General features: G+C 44.0%; 2 non-coding genes across 2 annotated transcripts; both read left to right on the forward strand.

Moving 5' to 3' along the window:
- Positions 1-319: 319 nt before the first annotated feature.
- Positions 320-426, forward strand: LOC138560787 (U6 spliceosomal RNA). Its single transcript, XR_011299252.1, has one exon. It is a non-coding gene; the product is annotated as a U6 spliceosomal RNA (small nuclear RNA).
- Positions 427-5,761: 5,335 nt separating this feature from the next.
- LOC138560788 (U6 spliceosomal RNA) lies at positions 5,762-5,868 on the forward strand. Its single transcript, XR_011299253.1, has one exon. It is a non-coding gene; the product is annotated as a U6 spliceosomal RNA (small nuclear RNA).
- Positions 5,869-7,043: the final 1,175 nt, after the last annotated feature.

Consider the following 7,043-nt stretch of genomic DNA (forward strand, 5'->3'; position numbering starts at 1 on the left):
CATGTCTATTGGGTCTATTGTGATGCTCTCAGGCTTGTATGACCCAGCCATTGTGATGGGGAGGGGGTTTTCATTTTGCAAGCACCCTGGACCATTAATCTTTATATCTTTAAATATAATTGGCATTAAACTAAAACCCTTTAGGGCCAGATCAATAGAGCAGCAAAGAATGCTTATTCGTTGTTGTTTGCCTCTTCATTTCATACCACCCGATATCTAAATGGTGTTTGGACTTTCTGCCCTCTGAAATAAGGACATTTGGTATGGCAAACCTTTGACCAGAGGTCCTAATCAATGGTTTGATTGACTCTCCCTTTGCGCTTGCTTCTGCAACACATGTACTAATATTGGAATGATAATGGGAAATTTAAATCGGCCCCTGCTCTAAAGGATGACACGCACATTCGTAAAGCATTCACTATTTTTGGAACATGACTGGACAGAAACTTTCTTAATTTGCAAGTGTTGATTTTTTAATAGATCTTTCTTTATTGAAGATTGAAATTGTATGTTCATTCATATTACACGACAACACAATGCATTTTGCGCCAAATTCAACACTAATGCCTCAGGAGCCTTTTACTTGTGAGTCCTCTTGACTGAATGAACAGCCCCGTCCCCTTCAATTTCTTGACTTGTACTTTTACAAGTGGCACGCTTCTTTTGTTTTTTTTTTATCCCATTCTACCAAACTCAGTATTATCACTTTCCCCCTTGTTGTGCACTCCAGCGTAAACTGCTTTAAGGTGCTATTTGCAAATATCGCTCTGAACTACAGCTTTACTTGCTTCTGGGCCTTAATCTTTAAATGGGGCTGAGCAGTGTACTCCGGGTTTGGCTGCTTTTAGTTGGTTGATTTCTTTTTTGATTTCTGTAACTTTCAAACAGTCCCATTGTGAAATACCATTGCCACAATGTGCTGCAGTGCATGAAAACTTAAAATTAATGGTAGGGAGAGGGAGAGGGGCTGGGGGGAAGAGAGAGTGCGGGAGGGTGGGAGGGAGCGAGGGAAGGAGACAGGGAGGAGAGAGAGAGAAAACAAAGAAAATATGGTATTTGGGGGCTATGTATTTGCATGGAAAAGATTTTAGCCTTTTAATCAAGTGGAAAGGGGCTCTGTGGTTGGTATCTCAGCCTGTTGATGCTTTGTTGAGTTGCTTGGAACATGCAAGGAAGGAGACCTGAAGCACTCCCGACCAGGTTGCATGTCTCCAAGTTACTGAAATCCAACAGACCTCCTCCCTGTGCCACAAACTTCTGGGCACTGAGCTCTGCAGTTGTTCCCCACAGGTCGCCAAGTGTCCCAGATTTACTTTCTCAGAGTTGCTAGTTACTGCTACCCCACCTCGACCACTATATTTTCCCCAGATACTTGCTACTGTGGAGTAAGCAGGGCTAAGAGAGAGGGAGAGGGGGTGTGCCTATGCAAATCATCTGCCAGTATGCTTCCTGGGAGGTCATTCCATCTCACCATCTGACACCTGGGCAGCGGCAGGTAATTTGGAGAACAGACATATTCGGACAGGCCACAGAGCAAAAGCTGGGCCGTTGATTGAGGATCCCTTTAGCCATGTCTCCCTAAGTTACTGAGGTCCAGAAAAATTCCACCCTCAGCTCTTATAGAGAGGTCCTTGGCCGATCGTGGCCGATCAGGGTCGGGGGTGGGGGGACTGCACACTGCCTCACCTTTTCACTGCTTTCTACAGCGGTAATGCTTTTGCAGAAGGGGCCTGTACAAGTGATTTTGTCTGCGCTGTGGGAAAGTGACATTTATCCACTGACATTAACCAAATTACTTGCGCTGTTCAACGCACATACATGCATAGAAATCATGTTATGTTTTTTGGGGAAGGTCTAGAGGGTCCTGCTGATGATTTATTAAGCTGTCTGCTACTCTTGCTTTTACATAGTCTTCCCTGCCCAGGCATGTTTAAGGCATACTGTATGTCCCTCCATTACAATGAAAACTCTGTTGAAAGCACAGAGGTACATAGGAATGGATCTGTTAAGAACTGAAACAAAAAGCCTGGAAAAATGTCGAAACGCGTAGGATTTGGGCTTACAATTAACTGACTCACATTCAGATGTGCTATCCCTTGCCCCCCTGACCCCCTTTCCTTTTGTGTAATCCTTTTGTTCTCAGTAGGGTTTTCCAAAGTGGCTTTCAAATAAAAGATCATAGACCTGCATTTTGTGGCACACATGCCTCATATCCCGTTGCTCTTGATAAACTCACATCATCTCCCACCAATACAAGCTGTAAAAGATTTTCAGGGCTTAGCCAAGCAAACTAGACGCGGGTCGAAGGTTGAGCAATCCTTTAATCAGCAGCAAAGTTAACATTGAAATAAGCCTCAGAATCTCTTAAAGGATGGTCCAACATCTGTTGCTGGCAGTGCGCAATGGGGCAGCCTGGGTGCTGACACCTTAAGCCATCTCCTATTCTTGCCTTGTCCTTGATCCAGCCATGGGCCCACATACACTCAGAGGTACAGAGTGTTTCTCATGTCTCTGGGTCTGCTGTGATGCTCTCACTCTTGCATCACCCAGCCATCGTGATGGGGAGAGGGGTGTCGATTTGCAAGCACCGTTGAGCATGAATCTTTTTATCTTTAAATATAATTGGCATTAAACCAAACCCTTTAGGACCAGATCAATAAAGCAGCAAAGAATGCTGATGTATTGCTGTTTGCCGCTTAATTCCATACCATCCGACATCTAAATGGTGTTTGGTCAAACGTTTGCCATATCAAATGTCCTTATGTTAAAGAGCAGAAAGTCCAGAGGTCCTAATCAATGGTTTGGTTGGCTCTCCCTTTGCGCTTGCCTTAAGGCGTCAGCCCGATTGCGCCCTGCAAGCAACCAGTGTTGGCCCATCCTTTAAGAGATTCTGAAGCTGATTTCAATGTTATTTTTGCTGCTGATTTAAGGATTGCTCAACCTTCGGCCCACGTCTAATTTCCTTGGCTATGCCCTTGACATCTTTTACAGCTTGTATTGGTGGGAGATGATGTGAGTTTATCAAGAGCAACGGGATATGAGGCATGTGGGCCATAAAAAACATGTCTAGGATCTTTTTTTATAAGAAAGTCTCTTTAAGTAGGGAACTTTGGACAACACTGCTGAGAGCAAAAGGATTACACAAAAGGTAAGCGGGTCAGTGGGTCAAGGGATAGCACATCTGACTGTGAGTCCGTTTATTGTAAGTCCAAATCCTACCTGTTTCAACATTTTTCCAGGCTTTTTGTTTCATTTCTTAACAGATCCATTCCTATGTACCTCAGCAAAACATGTACTAATATTGGAATGAAAATGGGAAAATAGAATTGGCCCCTGCTTCAAAGGATGACACGCACATTCGTAAAGCATTCACTATTTTTGGCACACGACAGGACAGAAACTTTCTTAATCTGCAAGTATTTATTTTTTAATACATCTTTTTTTAATGAAGATTGAAATTGTATTTTCATACATAATACACGACAACACAATACATTTTGGGCCAAATTCAACACTAATGCCTCGGGAGACTTTTACTTGTGAGTCCTATTGACTGAATGAACAGCCCCATCTCCTTCAATTTCTTGACTTGTACTTTTAGAAGTGGCACGCTGCTTTTGTTTTTTATCCCATTCTACCAAACTGAGTATTATCACTTTTCCTCTTGTTGTGCACTCCAGCGTCAACTGCTTTAAGGAGCTATTTGCAAACATCGCTCTGAACTACAGCTTTACTTGCTTCTAGGCCTTAATCTTTAATTGTGGCTTAGCAGTGTACTCCGGATTTGGCTGCTTTTAGTTGGTTAATTCTTTTTTTATTTCTGTAACTTTCAAACAGTCCCATTGTGAAATACCATTGTCACAATGTGCTGCAGTGCAGGAAAACTTAAAATGAATGGTAGGGAGGGGGGGGTTATGGGGGAGGGAGGGAGGAGAGAGAGACAGAGAGAGAGAAAACAAAGAAAATATGGTTTTCGGTGGCTATGTGTTTGCATGGAAAAGATTTTAGGCTTTTAATCATGTGGAAAGGGGCTCTGTGGCTGGCATGGCAGCCTGTTGATGCTTTGTTGAGTTGCTTGGAACATGCAAGGAAGGAGACCTGAAGCACTCCCGACCAGGTTGCATGTCTCCAAGTTACTGAAATCCCACAGACCTTCTCCCCGTGCCACAAAGTTCTGGGAGATGAGCTCTGCAGTTGTTCCCCACAAGTCGCCAAGCTCCCCAGATTTACTTTCTCAGAGTTGCTAGTTACTGCTACCCTACCTCGACCACTATATTTTGCCCAGATACTTGCTACTGTGGAGTAAGCAGGGGTAAGAAAGAGAGCGAGGGGGTTTGCCTATGCAAATCATCTGCCAGGATCCTACCTGGGAGGTCATTCCATCTCACCAGCTGACACCTGGGCAGCGGCAGGTAATTTGGAGAACAGATATATACGGACAGGCCACAAAGCAAAGGCTGAGCTGTTGATTGAGGATCCCTTTTGCCATGTCTCCCCAAGTTACAGAGGTCCAGAAAATTCCACCCTCAGCTCTCATAGAGAGGTCCTTGGCCGATCGTGGCCGATCAGAGGAGGGAAGTGTCGGAGGTGACTGCACACTGCCTCACCTTCACTGCTTTCTACAGTGGTAATGCTTTTGCAGAAGGGGCCTGTACAAGTGATTTTGTTCTGCGCTGTGGGAAAGTGACATTTATCCACTGACATTAACCAAACTACTTGCGCTGTTCAACGCACATGCATGCAGAGAAATAATGTTATGTTTTTTGGGGAAGATCTAGAGGGTCCTGCTGATGATTCTTTTAAGCTGTCTGCTACTCTTGCTTTTACATAGAGTCTTCCCTGCCCAGGAATGTTTAAGGTATACTGTATGTCCCTCTCTTACAATGAAAACTCTGTTGAAAGCACAGAGGTACATAGGAATGGATCTGTTAAGAAATGAGACAAAAAGCCTGGAAAATGTAGAAACAGGTAGTATTTGGACTTAGCACATTTGACTGTGAGTTAGTTTATTGTATCAGTTGACCCACTGACCCCCTTACCTTTTGTGTAATACTTTTGCTCTCAGTGGGGTTGCCCAAAGTTCCCTTCTTAAAGCGGCTTTCTTATAAAAAAATCCTAGACCTGCTTTTTGTGGCACACATGCCTCATATCCCGTTGCAGTTGATAAAGTCACATCATCTCCCACCAGTACAAGCTGTAAAAGATTTCCAGGGCTTATCCAAGCAAACTAGACGTGGGTCGAAGGTTGAGCAATCCTTAAATCAGCAGCAAAGTTAAAATTGAAATCAGCCTCAGAATCCTTTATAGGATGGTCCAACATCTGTTGCTTACAGGGCTCAATCGGACAGCCTCTGGTGCTGACTCCTTAAGCCACCTCCTGTTTTTGCCTTGTCCTTGATACAGCCATGGGCCCACATACACTCAGAGGTACCGAGTTTTTCTCATGTCTATTGGGTCTATTGTGATGCTCTCAGGCTTGTATGACCCAGCCATTGTGATGGGGAGGGGGTTTTCATTTTGCAAGCACCCTGGACCATTAATCTTTATATCTTTAAATATAATTGGCATTAAACTAAAACCCTTTAGGGCCAGATCAATACAGCAGCAAAGAATGCTTATTCGTTGTTGTTTGCCTCTTCATTTCATACCACCCGATATCTAAATGGTGTTTGGACTTTCTGCCCTCTGAAATAAGGACATTTGGTATGGCAAACCTTTGACCAGAGGTCCTAATCAATGGTTTGATTGACTCTCCCTTTGCGCTTGCTTCTGCAACACATGTACTAATATTGGAATGATAATGGGAAATTTAAATCGGCCCCTGCTCTAAAGGATGACACGCACATTCGTAAAGCATTCACTATTTTTGGAACATGACTGGACAGAAACTTTCTTAATTTGCAAGTGTTGATTTTTTAATAGATCTTTCTTTATTGAAGATTGAAATTGTATGTTCATTCATATTACACGACAACACAATGCATTTTGCGCCAAATTCAACACTAATGCCTCAGGAGCCTTTTACTTGTGAGTCCTCTTGACTGAATGAACAGCCCCGTCCCCTTCAATTTCTTGACTTGTACTTTTACAAGTGGCACGCTTCTTTTGTTTTTTTTTATCCCATTCTACCAAACTCAGTATTATCACTTTCCCCCTTGTTGTGCACTCCAGCGTAAACTGCTTTAAGGTGCTATTTGCAAATATCGCTCTGAACTACAGCTTTACTTGCTTCTGGGCCTTAATCTTTAAATGGGGCTGAGCAGTGTACTCCGGGTTTGGCTGCTTTTAGTTGGTTGATTTCTTTTTTGATTTCTGTAACTTTCAAACAGTCCCATTGTGAAATACCATTGCCACAATGTGCTGCAGTGCATGAAAACTTAAAATTAATGGTAGGGAGAGGGAGAGGGGCTGGGGGGAAGAGAGAGTGCGGGAGGGTGGGAGGGAGCGAGGGAAGGAGACAGGGAGGAGAGAGAGAGAAAACAAAGAAAATATGGTATTTGGGGGCTATGTATTTGCATGGAAAAGATTTTAGCCTTTTAATCAAGTGGAAAGGGGCTCTGTGGTTGGTATCTCAGCCTGTTGATGCTTTGTTGAGTTGCTTGGAACATGCAAGGAAGGAGACCTGAAGCACTCCCGACCAGGTTGCATGTCTCCAAGTTACTGAAATCCAACAGACCTCCTCCCTGTGCCACAAACTTCTGGGCACTGAGCTCTGCAGTTGTTCCCCACAGGTCGCCAAGTGTCCCAGATTTACTTTCTCAGAGTTGCTAGTTACTGCTACCCCACCTCGACCACTATATTTTCCCCAGATACTTGCTACTGTGGAGTAAGCAGGGCTAAGAGAGAGGGAGAGGGGGTGTGCCTATGCAAATCATCTGCCAGTATGCTTCCTGGGAGGTCATTCCATCTCACCATCTGACACCTGGGCAGCGGCAGGTAATTTGGAGAACAGACATATTCGGACAGGCCACAGAGCAAAAGCTGGGCCGTTGATTGAGGATCCCTTTAGCCATGTCTCCCTAAGTTACTGAGGTCCAGAAAAA

Source organism: Ambystoma mexicanum, unplaced genomic scaffold, assembly GCF_040938575.1.
Source record: "Ambystoma mexicanum isolate Mex_15411 unplaced genomic scaffold, UKY_AmexF1_1 Mex_scaf48, whole genome shotgun sequence".
Lineage (NCBI taxonomy): Eukaryota > Metazoa > Chordata > Amphibia > Caudata > Ambystomatidae > Ambystoma > Ambystoma mexicanum.